Source organism: Anthonomus grandis, chromosome 16, assembly GCF_022605725.1.
Source record: "Anthonomus grandis grandis chromosome 16, icAntGran1.3, whole genome shotgun sequence".
Taxonomy (NCBI): domain Eukaryota; kingdom Metazoa; phylum Arthropoda; class Insecta; order Coleoptera; family Curculionidae; genus Anthonomus; species Anthonomus grandis.
This window is the reverse complement of record NC_065561.1, coordinates 854,719-867,823: the sequence shown is the minus strand read 5'-3', so window position 1 is coordinate 867,823 and position 13,105 is coordinate 854,719. Positions and strand designations below refer to the sequence as shown.

Genomic DNA, 13,105 nt, shown 5'->3' with positions numbered 1-13,105 from the left:
GAGGACGCATGCGGTGTGTTGTTTGCAGTCAGTCGCACGTGACGTTAATGTGTCCAGATTTAGCAGTGAATAAAGTCGATTCAAAGGCACAAGAGAGTAGCCATCCAAAGAATACCTAATCTCTGACTAGAGAACAAACTTTAACTAATCAGACGTCAACCCACGTGTTTTTGCAAACTTTGCGCGTAACCTTGAAGGGTTTGAATGGAAAAAAAAGTGTTAGAGCACTCATTGATACGGGATCGCAGCGAACCTACATTTTGAGTCAAACTGCAATGGAGTTAGGTGTGCATGTGAAAAAACGGGAAAAAACGGGCTCCGATTGATAACTTTTAATTTGATAATTTTCGGATTTACGCCGGTGTTCTTTCATAAATATTTTACCGATAATTAGTAGATTTGTCGCCTTTTTTATTTAGTAGATTTTTTGACGGCTGATATCAAGTAAAGTGGTTATGAAGCTAATTATTTAGTTTTATTTCCCTTTAACGAACGTCGAGGCCTTAAAACGGGTAGTTTTATACGTGCACGACAACACACGGAGTAGGGAGACAAAAACGCAACACTGTATCGTAATTTTAAACATTTTAATAAAGATGATTTTTATAAGGACCTGAATAAAGTTGTGTGGGATAATGTGTACTATATCAATAATCTAGACGAAAAAATTCAGTATCTTACTAATAATATTTGCTCATTATTTGATAGGCATGCACCCTTTACGATGTCAAAATTTTCTTATACCCTATTATACCCTATAAGTCTTATACCCCGTGGATAATAACTGCAAATATGCACCTTTTTATAAAAGAAAAAAAAATAAGGCATTGTCAAGTTTTAAAAAGTCTAAGAATTTGGCGGATTGGGCATATTATAGACAGATGCGTAATCTTGTGGTGGGAATGATTAGGAAAAAATTAATGACTATTTTGCTTCAATTTATAGCCCGTTAGGTAGTTGCCCGCAAGCTGCTAATTTTTAAAATAAGCAGTTTAAGCATGATCTAACTTTTTCATTTCGATTAGCCAAAGTTGAGGAAATTTCTAAAATAGTCTTAAACTTAAAATCAAATGGACACGATTGTGATTCAATATCAGCGTCAATGTTGCAATACTGTATTCCAAAGCTATTTCCACATATTACGCATATTATAAACTGTTCCCTAGAAACTGGGTATTTCCCTGGTATGTGGAACACTGCTCTTTTAACACCTTTGGCTAAAATTATTAATCCGACTAATTTCTGCGACCTTAGACCAATTTCAATTATCCCGGTCATCGCTAAAGTTTTGGAAAAGTTTATACAGCTGCAAATTTATGACTTTCTCACCTCCAATAATATTATTCCACATAAACAATCTGGGTTTAGAAAACAACATAGCATGACATCTGTCTTACTAAACGTTACCCAAGAGATAATTTCTGCAATGGATAAAGGTGACTCCACAGCACTTATAATGCTTGACTTTTCCAAAGCATTTGACACCTTAGATCATCATTTGCTTTTAGCAAAATTCGCTTATTATGGCTTTGATAATGTTTCTCAAATGTTTTTTAGATCCTACTTATCCAACAGAAGGAAAATGGTGATATTGGAAGATCGGACTTTTTCAAATACCAAATATATAACATCTGGAATACCTTAGGGAGCTGTTTTGGGACCTCTCTTAATTCTGATGTACGTTTCTGATTTGTTTAAAGTTGTAAAATACTGCCAGATCCAGAGGTTCGCAGATGATATGCGAATTTATCATTCTTTTAAAGCTGAATGTGTATTGGAGGCATCAAATAAAATAAACGACGATCTTTCTAGAATTTCCTTCTTTTCCTCTCAAAATAATTTAAAACTGAATCGTTCAAAGTGTTGTGTTATGTGCTTTACCTCTAAGAACAAAAAAACAGTTGCATTGGACGGTTTAACCCTGCGGCGGCGCGCCATTGAAAAAGCCATGAGCGGTCGCTCCGCGGTACTCTATTCCACAAGTAAAATAGTTGTAGCCTCACTGGCAAAATAAGTTTTAATTGAAAAATACATACAAAATGAAACAACTCTAATCGTAGTAAAGGCTTTATTTATAAAATAAATTTTATAACTCAAAATAAATACAACAAAAATTAAGAGATTTCCCATTAACAAAATATCAAAAATACATTTGTACAACTAAACGTTATACAAAAAAGGAATGTAATTATCACTTATAAGTCTTGTTTTAAACTAATCTTCCTCCATTGGTGGAAAAAGACAACTATTACATTGCACCGATTTTTCACTGTGTGATTTACAAACAAAACTTTTGCATTGACCACAAGTAACTGTTGTTTTGTTATTTTTGTGTGCGCTGCATATATGACAACGACCAGCCCGATTTTTTTTTAGTGCCATAGGGACTTCAATAGGAGTATTATAGCGAGATAAGAACTCCCTAATATCCTTAAGAAGTGTTTCTATCTTCGAGTGTTTCTTAAGATAATTTTCCATGAGGGATAAACTTAGAGAGGTCAGATACTTTCCTCGTCTTGGCGGCGTATCTGCTGGTCTATTATTATTGATTATAATTCGGAGTTGATTCCTGAAATATCTAAAATTCTAAAGAAAATTGCTAAAGGCATTTCAAAAGGATTCTTTGTATTGTATACGAGGAGCATTTTTGTTCTGTTATAATGTAATATTATTTCTGGTTTTGTGTTTCATCGTTGTCATGCATGGTGGACAGCAAAATTACAGCTTTATTTTTTTTAGCAACATGGGATACGAAAGTGACATCAAATTGGAATCCAAACATAGACGTTCCAACTGTACGCGACATGCTCGGTAGGAATTCAGGCGGTAATTCCCTTTTATTTTTTTTACTGTACCAGTTAAAGTTATGCCATTATTTAAAAGATACTGTGCCAATTCATAGCTAGTGTAATAATTATCTGTTGTTAAATTTCTTTTAGTGTTTTTTATTGGTTCTACTAGCCTTTGAACAATATTGAATGGTTTGTTTGAAGTTTTGAAAGGTCCCTCCCGTTGTAATCCACAATATATTTCAAATTTCCAAGTGTAGTACGTTTTACTGTCACAAAGAGCATAGAATTTGATGCCATATTTGGCAGGTTTTAGTGACATATACTGAACAAATCCGCATCATCCTCGAAATGGATGTAACATTTCGTCAATTGTAATAAACTCACCCAAACTATAACTTTTCAAGTAATTTTTGACAAAATCCTCAAATATCTTTCTTATCGCTGCTAATTTATCAAATTTCTCGCGTTCTTTTCTTGTTGTTATATCATCGAAACGAAGGGCACGAAGAAGAAACAAAAATCTTTTATAACTGAATAATGCTCTTAACAGAATCATTCCTGTCTCATCTTTGGCCCAAAGTTCTTCAACATTTACGTGGTTTCCTTTTTTTATGAAAATTATGAAAAGTGCTCCAAATAATGCCAACATTTCTTCGGAAGAAGTTAACTTACAATCTCGGTCTCGTATAAAATTATCACGTTTATTTTTGATATAAATATTAGTGCATAGTACGATATGATCTACCATATCCCTAGTCAAAAACAGAAAAAACGAATCTAATGGTTTTGACACATTTTTGGCCGCACCTTTTGATCCAGGTAAAACTTTGATAATATTTTTAGCCTTGGTTTTATTACCTTGAATTACAGGAGTACTTTTTCAAATCGTCTCTTCATTTTTCCCAATATAAAAACGTTCACTCTCATTGGGCCTGAAAAAGGATTCAGTTTCTTCGGAAAATTCATCAGCGGACTGTTCCAATTCACTGTTATAGCAATCTTCTTCACTTACTTCCTCCTCTCAAAGTCGACAATATCATCCTCAATATCAGATAAGTTTTCGGCTATTCTCTGTAACTCTTTCTCAGTAAGTGGTTTGGTGGAGGCTCTTCTATCCCTAAATAATGTACAAACATTTTTTTTTATGCAAATATAAAAGATGTTATTTTAAATTTTACTTACGTGACCGGTCGCGTTGCGGCACGGAATACCGCTGATCATCTCTGATTAGTTTGACGTTCTCACTAGCACTAACAGAATCACACTAATAAAATGCGTGCGAGGCAGGCGCTTCTAAAAATACACATGGTGGCATACCTAAACAGCCAGCGGCGTAGGCCAAATATATGGAAATAAACATGTATTAAAGTTAAATTGCGGCATGGAGTACCGCTGCGCGACCGGCGAAGGGTTAGAGCTTTTTGTGGGAGGTAATCAGCTAACTATGATTAAATGTGCAAAAAATCTTGGATTGCTTTTGGATGATGAATTACTTTATTAATGAATGAAATGAATTATACTCTATTCTTTAAAGCCATTGTATGCAAACAGAGATATAATTAATTTTAGAGTAAGTAAAAAATGATATGAGTCTTTAGTACTACTTATTATGAATTACTGCAATATTGTTTATTTTCCATGTTTAGACAAAATCACTGCGTACCGTTTGCAAAAGCTGCAAAATCAATGCTGCAAATTTATTTATGAACTGACAAAGTATGATAGAGTCTCTGCAAGGCTATGTGAACTTAGTTGGCTGCGCGTGGAAAATCTATTCTCTTTGCAATTGGCGGTTTTTGTGCATAGACTGCTAGCGTCGTTTACTCCTCCCTAACTCCGCAAAAACTTACTTTTCGGAAAAATTTACATGAAGCAAATCTAAGATTTATAAATAACACGTTGACGGACACCGACGGGCAGTCCTATCTTTGCCTAAAACGCGTCAGTGGGCACTTTGAAAATTGGACGGGTGATCCCGTCTTCCACTTATTTATGCTTATATCGACGTGGTTCCCCGTCGTATTTTCATATAAATGTATTAGTAGTGTCCAACTAGACATGCAAATTTTTTTAAAAGAAGTTGATTGGTTTGCTTTTTTTGGCGAAATCCGTTTGTGATCGTGAGTGACTTTGCTCCCACCTCGCCGTGTAATTTGGTGGGAATTCTGCGCGGTAACTTATGCACATGCACGCGGTTTATTATTATCGGTCAAACTGGGATATTGTTTTTCTTTCTTGCGGTGTATTTTCGTGTGGTAGGTAATACGAGGGCGGATCAATAAGTCCGTGACTTTTTGAATTTCCTGCCCTTTAGTGGAAATGGCAACTCTGCTCCTCTCAACAGAGAACTGTCAGTTGACGCCTGTCAAAATTTGAACAAGCTGCGTCATTAAGTTTGTGCTTGACAGCTGTTGATAGCAGACTACCACTCGTTTTGAGAAGAAAATGGAAAAAAGTGAATTTTGTGTGCTCATTAAGCATTATTTTTTACGGAAAAAAACCATCACTCAAACCAAGGCTAAGTTTGATAAATATTATAGGGATTCTGCACCATCCATTTCCATGGTAAAGAAGTGGTTTACTGAATTTCGATGTGGCCGTACAAGCACGGAAGATGCCGAACGTTCTGGACGCCTAGTCGAGGTCTCTACATCCAAAACAATCGAAAAAATTCACGATATGGTTTTAACCGATCGGAGATTGAAAGTGAGAGAGATTGTGGAAGCCATAGGCATCTCACATGGTTCAGTAGTTTCAATTTTGAATGATCATTTGTGTATGAGAAAGCTTTCCGCAAGATGGGTGCCGTGTTTGCTCACAATCGACCACAAACACAAGCGTGTGACAATTTCCCAGGAGTGTTTGGCGTTATTCAACCGCAATATGGATGAATTTTTGCGTCGTTTCGTTACCGTGGACGAAACGTGGATCCACCACAACACGCCGGAGACCAAACAGCAGTCAAAACAGTGGATTTCTCGGGGTGAATTGGCGCCCAAGAAGACAAAGGTGGGTTTGTCAGCCAATAAAGTCATGGCGACTGTTTTTTGGGATGCACGCGGTATAATCCACATCTTCAAAAGGGGAAAACAATCAATGGAGAATATTATACCAACTTATTGGATAGATTCAATGAGGAACTGAAAGAAAAAAGACCACATTTGGCCAAAAAAAAGTTCTTTTCCACCAGGAAAATGCAAGGGTCCACACATGTGCAGTTTCCATGGCAAAAATCCATGAATTAGGCTACGAATTACTTCCTCATCTGCCCTATTCTCCAGATTTAGCCCCCAGTGACTATTTCCTATTCCCAAACTTAAAGAAATGGCTCGGCGGAAAGAGATTTGACTCCAACGACGAAATTATCTCTCAAACAAATGCCTATTTTGATGACCTCGACAAATCATATTTTTCCGAAGAAATAAAAAAATTGGAGAAACGTTGGACTAAGTGTATAGAACTCAAAGGAGACAAAGGAGGCAAAGGAGAAAAAATAAAGTAACTTTTTATATAAAAACCTGTCTTTTATCCAAAAAGTCACGGATTTATTGACCCGCCCTCGTATCTTACGTTTGGCTTGTATGTTGTTTTTTTGTGTATGCAAAGTCTACTGGTGGACATATTGTGCTATATTTTTACGTTGTTTGGATTTAAATTATTTGTGTTTTATTATTTGTGTGTAAGTACCAGAGCATGTGCATTCCATAGAAATGGACGAAAAACTTAAAAAACAACTTCTGGAGTGGTACGACGAAATTTCTAGTGATGACGATAATTACATTGATGACGGCGATGACAGTAATTCAAATTTATCAAGGGAGAAATTTAAGCAGAGGGAGAGTTTTAGTGAAGACGATGATGATTCTGTTCGGGATCCAAATTATGAGTTGAGTGATTCGTACTCGGAAGCGAACGTAGTGAGGGGTAGGTTTTGTCCTTATGGTATGTTTTTATTGTGACAGCTAATTTAGTATTTTTTAGACGGTCACCTGGATGTTTTGGAGGCCGATGCATTGTCGGATATATCAAATGAGGCCTTGAGAAATCACAATCCGTCAAATGAAGATAGTAAGGACGACCGTAGAACCGCAGAAAGTAGGTTTCTTTGTAAATCGCAAATTTCATTATCCGTCATATATTTTTTTTCAGCTCAAGATGACAGTGAGGGTATAGGGGACGATAAAGAATAGAGTGGTACTGTTAAAGAAAATATTGATTTTATGTTCGATAATAGTCAATCTGGGCCAAAGCAGTCATTGGATGATTTTGATCCACTTCAGACTTTTCAGGTATTGTGGTCTGAAGAAATTTGGAACTTACTATTGGAAAAAACTAATGAATATGGTAGAAAGTTATTTAATGCAAATCGACCTAAAAGAAGGTACGAGCGTTTTAAATCTTTTAGAGAAATTACTTTAGTGGAACTAAAGAAGTTTTTTGGGCTTTGTTTATTGGTTGCGCACGTAAAATGACGAGAAATTAGACACATGTCGTCCTATGACCCTATGTATTATCATCCTATATTTCCCGCCACAATGTCTGGACGTAGATTTGAGCAAATACTTCGGTGTTTGAACTGTGCAAAAAATGATGCAAGATAATATAAGAGCAAAATAATAATTTATATAAAATAAGCGCTCTCGTAGAGCTTTTTATAAAAAATTCACAAAACGCTTTCTATCCCCAAGAAGCTTTGTCACTAGACGAATCGCTTTTATTATTTCGCGAAAGACTGAAATTTCGTGTATATATCAAGAATAAAAAATCTAGATATGGAATCAAATTTTATGAGCTTTGTAGCAGTGATGGATATGTACTAAATTTAGCAATTTATAGAGGAAAAACAGGAGATGATGATGCACGAACGGAACCAAAAATTACTGCTTTGGTGAAACGTCTCATGATGCCTTACCTAAATAAAGGCCAACATTTATACATGGACAATTTTTATAACAGTGTAGCTCTTTCTGAAGAGTTACTCACAGACTTCAAAACGCACACTATTGGGACTTTATGAAGTAATAAAGTAATAAACGTGGAAATCCGAAGCACATCATCGGCAAAAAAATAAAAAAAAGAGAACACATTTGGAGTCGCAAAGGTGATGTGTATGTGTCTAAGTAGAAGGATAAACAGGAGGTTCTTACACTTACGACTGGCTACACACCCAAACAAATTGAGGTACAAAACCGATATGGCCAATCCCGAAACAAACCTATAGAAATTGCAGCATACAATGACAATATGTCTGGTATTGATAGAGCTGATCAAATGATCAGCTACTATTCTTTTTCGCGAAAACAATAAGATGGCCAAAAAAAGTTATTTTTCATATTTTGGATTTGTGCATTTGGAATGCCTATTTTCTTCATAAAAAATATGTCAATTCCAATTTGGATCTATTGAACTACCGACACTCGATAATAAAAAGTCTTCTGGGATTATCAACCACTGACGCTTTAGACGGAAGAGATTTTGGGATATCGAAACCTTCTAGAAAAAGAAAACGGGTGTCAAAATCAGGCAAAGAAACAGAACAACATTTTTTGGAAGATATTCCCATTCCGGAAAATTTTAAGAAAAAAGGAAAGTACTATCTACGGTGCAGAAACTGCAGCAAGAATAAAATCAGAAAGGAGACCTCATTGCTAGTAGCGAAGCGTACAAGTAGATAAGGTAGACACTGTCTACCCAAAATTATCCAGTTATTTGTCATTAATTTATCACGTAATTATTTCATCTAATTGTTGAATTAAAATTAAAAAAAAAATTAACACAGAACGTAGTCGCTATCCTTACTATTATTATATAGTATCTAAACATGATTAATCCGAAGGCGCGCCCCGCCTGCCGCACCGATTAAGATAAAAATACAGGGCTGACACCCAATTGATGTATAAGAGCCCCAGGAAGACACATTGATATTTGTCTTCCGAAATTTGGAGCATCTAATCGAACCAAATACGAATCAAGCAGGCTACAGAGGTTCGGCCGCATCAGCATTCAGCCAAATTCAGACGTATGCAAAATTTACTCACGGGGAAGACAGTCGAGCTTTTGTCTATCGAAGTCGACCAGCTATTTTATTATGCTGTTGATGGTTATTGTTTATGGACACGCTTGATCTGGTCGGCCGCAAAACATCTTCGCGTGCTATAGTAATTTAATAATTAGTATTTTTATTTTTGGGTGTATAGAAAAGGTTTTTTGGTGGTTATTTATGAACGACTGTTCGATATTGACAATTGTATTTTAGTTGTGTTTTTTTGTAAGTAGTATTTATTTTTATCTATCTATCTTTTTATGCTAGTACTAATTATTTATTTATTTTTTATATCACTACATAATTTTTCTCTTTGAATTAATATTTCATTCGCTTTCATTTTTTATTTCATTAAAGTTAATAATATTGAATAGACATTTTTTTCTAATTAACGATTTTTATTGTTTGTCTACCCGAAAAAAAAGTTCACGCTTCGCCACTGCTCATTGCGTTGCAAAATTTGTATAGACATGCCTCCACTCTGTCCAGGGACATGTTTTGAGATGTGGCATAAATAAATTTTCTTTTTTACATTTCATTTTTACGTTTCAATATTGAATTAAGCGATTCTGTACTGTTCTACTATGTTTTCAATAAATATTTTCAAACCCTTGTGTTTGTTATGGTGGACGGCAATAGCCGTCAATGCCCATATGAAACAAAAGTCATGTGTCATGGAGCATGACGTCTATGCTCGTCGGCCCTTTTTTTCAAAACAAACAAAAAATTTAAAAAATATAAAAAATAAATTTTTTCTAAAGTATTTATAATCACTATTTCAAAAATGATTAAAAGTACAGGTGCTTTTTTTTACCTTGAAACCCGTTTTTTGAGTGTCCATCAACGTGATAAGTTTTCAATTCCTAGAGTTCAAACAGTCTTCTTTCGTCGTAGTTTTCTGTATAATATTGTGGCAACTTATGTAAGACCCTGTTTATTTTCTAAAGAATTGAAATATTTTTCTTAGTCATTAAGATGAAATTTATCGGTCTGACCGAAAAGAGGTCCAGGATATTTACAAAACTAAAGCTTGCTCAGCGGTACCGTAAGTAACCAAATACGGTTTATACTTAGCGTTTCCCCTCGGGAATTATTTTTATGGGTTTCGATAAAAGAGTGAGATAAATATTTGGTTTATAAAATTCATTTGAGTTTTGGTCACTAAAGAGTGAAGTTATTTTATAAAAACAATAAAGGATGTTGCGACGTGAAATAAGCTGTGTTGGTTTAATGTAGTGTTTTACTACAATAAAAGGGTGAGTGTTATCACAGAGTATGCTTATTTGTATCTTATTGATTACACCGATATTTTACCTTTTTATTTAAAAATGTGATTAATGAAATATTTTAATGACCGATTGTTGTTTGTCTTGCTTGTGTTGTTGTGATGATTGTTTATTGTTTCTTGTTAAGATACTGAGCTGGTCTGGGACCATTGCACAGCTCGTTGTATTTAACAAGGCTTTGTATTTGGAGAGAACCCTCGCGTTTTGGTGTCTATTGCACCCCTCAGTACAAAAAGTGTTATCGTCAAGTGGTCTAGATCGGAGATTGCTGTCTCAATCTCATGTTTTATGATAATGTTTTTGGTAGCATTTTGGCTACGGTTTGTGAGTAATGTAGTGCTCACGTTTTGGCATATTGAACGATTGTATATCATTCAATATCAGTACGTTGTCGTTACTGGGACATTTAACAATCGGATAAAAATAATAAATGGGTGAATAATGAATTTTGGGATATTTAAGTTAAGTGGTTAAATGTTGGTGAACATGAATTAAATGGTTATCGTAAAAGTAAAATCACTGAGCAAGTTTAAAACATATTAATTCATATTATTCATATTAATGAGTTTTGCTTAATATTTTTATTATTAATTAATTTTACGGGAATAAGTGTGCTCAGGTTACTTTTATTATTTCAGGTCTACACGTCACCATCTCTACTTTGGAGTCGCCCAAGCGCCCAGTTATTTTACAAGGTGTTTATTCTATTTTTATGATTTATTTTGATTATTTTGGACTATTTTGAATTTATTTAACGTATTAAAAATTATAAAATTATTTAAATGATGCTCACAGGTTTTAATTATTATACTTACAGTGACCTTGTTTCGAATCTTATAAAAGAGATGTCAGTAGTGGGTTTCAAGAAAAAGCTAAAGCTGCATTTTTTAGCAAAACAGAACAGATGAACTATCTGTAGGTATTTCTTATTTTATCATTTTTTGTAATCCAATGGGTGTATATCTGTTTATTTTTATATTACTATTAGTGTTACCATTATAAATGTTAATGATTCTGTTGTGCTATCTAAAATAATTTTGCTTACATTTTTTAAATAGGTTAAGTAGATTAACCTTTGGCTAGACTTCGCTTAAGTACACTATTAAAAAGTACAAATAAAGGAATTAGTAAGTAAAATGTAAAATTTTCTCACTTTGCACAAAAAGTGATATTCAGCAAATCAAAGACAGTGTAAAACTGTATTTAAGTATTCGGATTTTGCGTAGAATATTGGAATTAAGTGACTTGCGTTAGTCTAGACCGCAACACATAATGCGTCTGTATATAAGGGGATTCGAGCGCTCGAATGTCAATAAACAAACGCTTGGCGTATTTGCCTATTCATACTTAGCAAAAATTTTCTTCTGCTTAAATGTTCATTATCTGAACAATGTTCTTTTTTAATTTTTATATAAACATATGAGAACATGTAAAATTTTGTATTTGTTTATTATAAAATTAATTTTTGTGATAAATAAACCATTAAATTTACAAAGCCTATGATTCACTTGATGCGTAAAATATTTTAGAACGTGAAGAATGTATGATTACTCACTTTTTTCAACTATCAACCAAGATATTGTCAAAATAAAAAACTTTGTTAAAAAATTTCAATTGCTTATAACTAATAAAAAAATGTATATTTTGCAAAACTACTTAAAGGCATCATTTTTCGTCCCTTGAACTATCATTTGAAATCGAAAGGTACATGGAAATCCAAAACTCACTTTTGAGTGGCCCACTTGGGAAAATTTGACTCTAATTGTTTTATACAAATGGTCTTTCAATTGTACGCATTGAAAATGATAATTCTACCTTACTACAAAATTTGCAAGAAACCAACTTTGAAATCACGATAAAATTATCGGCGCAACGAGCACAGACGTGTGCACTCGCTGACATCGCGACAAAAACCAGGTGTCAAATATATATAGACCGTTTTGGCTGTGTTTACGTAAACTTAATCTAATATTATTTACCATCACTTTTTCTTCAAGTAACTTCACTTACTTCTTGCAATTAGTGACAATGATGCTTATACCCTAACAATATTGGGTAGTATAAGTATTTTAACCTATTGCCTCAACCCACGACGATGGAATTCGTACCTGGAAAAAAGAAAAAGTAGCTTTAAACTTGATTTAGGGTTTAACAGCAGTTATGGATATTTACAATGTTAGTAAAAGTGTAAAGAGAGAAGTAGATTCGTATTGGGCGTTAAAGGAAATAAGGAAAAGTGGGTGAACTCAAATCTTGTTTTTATATTTACTTAATGGGTTTTTTAAGGCTTCGAAACAAATAGATTATATATACAGTACTCACATTAATTGTAGGAAAGTTGAAGTTAATTACTACAACAGTATAAATGAAACATTACATATTATATATTTAAAAAAAAAATTCCTAATGAAAAATGGATGGAAACTGGAAAATCTAATGTCAAAGTTTACAAAATGTATTATATTTTATAAACTTTGCCCATTTCATCTCTCTCATTGTTATTAAAACTTTTAGATGCAACTCGTACAAGATTGTTTAGACCTATGTTCCGATGTCCCTGCCATGAGCTGAATAATTTTATTTTAATAATACTTTCAGAAGTTTATTTTAATTTATTTGCATTTATCTGAATTTTGTTTTTCTAGATGTTCCCAAATAGGTAAGAAATATCTGAAGTGTAACAAGGAAAAACAGCATATATTTGTTTTTTTTTGTGTTATGAGGTATATAACAATTGATGGCTGTTGGTTATTTAGTTAGTGCTAGATTAGCACTTTGGAGATGTGAATAAATAGGAAATAGAATGATTATAATGTGTTAATTATTATCCTATCTCATTATAAAGTGTACCCGTCAAGTGCTCTCAAGTTACCAAAAATAAATATGAACTAACAAAAATGATGTACTCAACGTTAAAGATAAGTTAGGCTGCTCCTACATTGGAGGCAGATGGGATCTGGTCAGCCAACCCGGCCAAATCAGAC

At 34.0% G+C, this 13,105-nt stretch overlaps 1 protein-coding gene and 1 long non-coding RNA gene across 2 annotated transcripts in view; both read right to left on the bottom strand.

Annotated features, from left to right (window-relative positions):
- LOC126745611 (uncharacterized) overlaps positions 1-13,105 on the bottom strand; it is a 711,162-nt gene that overhangs the window by 545,106 nt on the left and 152,951 nt on the right. The window lies entirely within an intron of this gene.
- LOC126745620 (uncharacterized) lies at positions 2,980-4,033 on the bottom strand. The gene is made up of 2 exons (XR_007663617.1): positions 3,975-4,033; positions 2,980-3,909 (listed from the first exon to the last, which is right to left on the bottom strand). It is a non-coding gene; the product is annotated as an uncharacterized LOC126745620 (long non-coding RNA).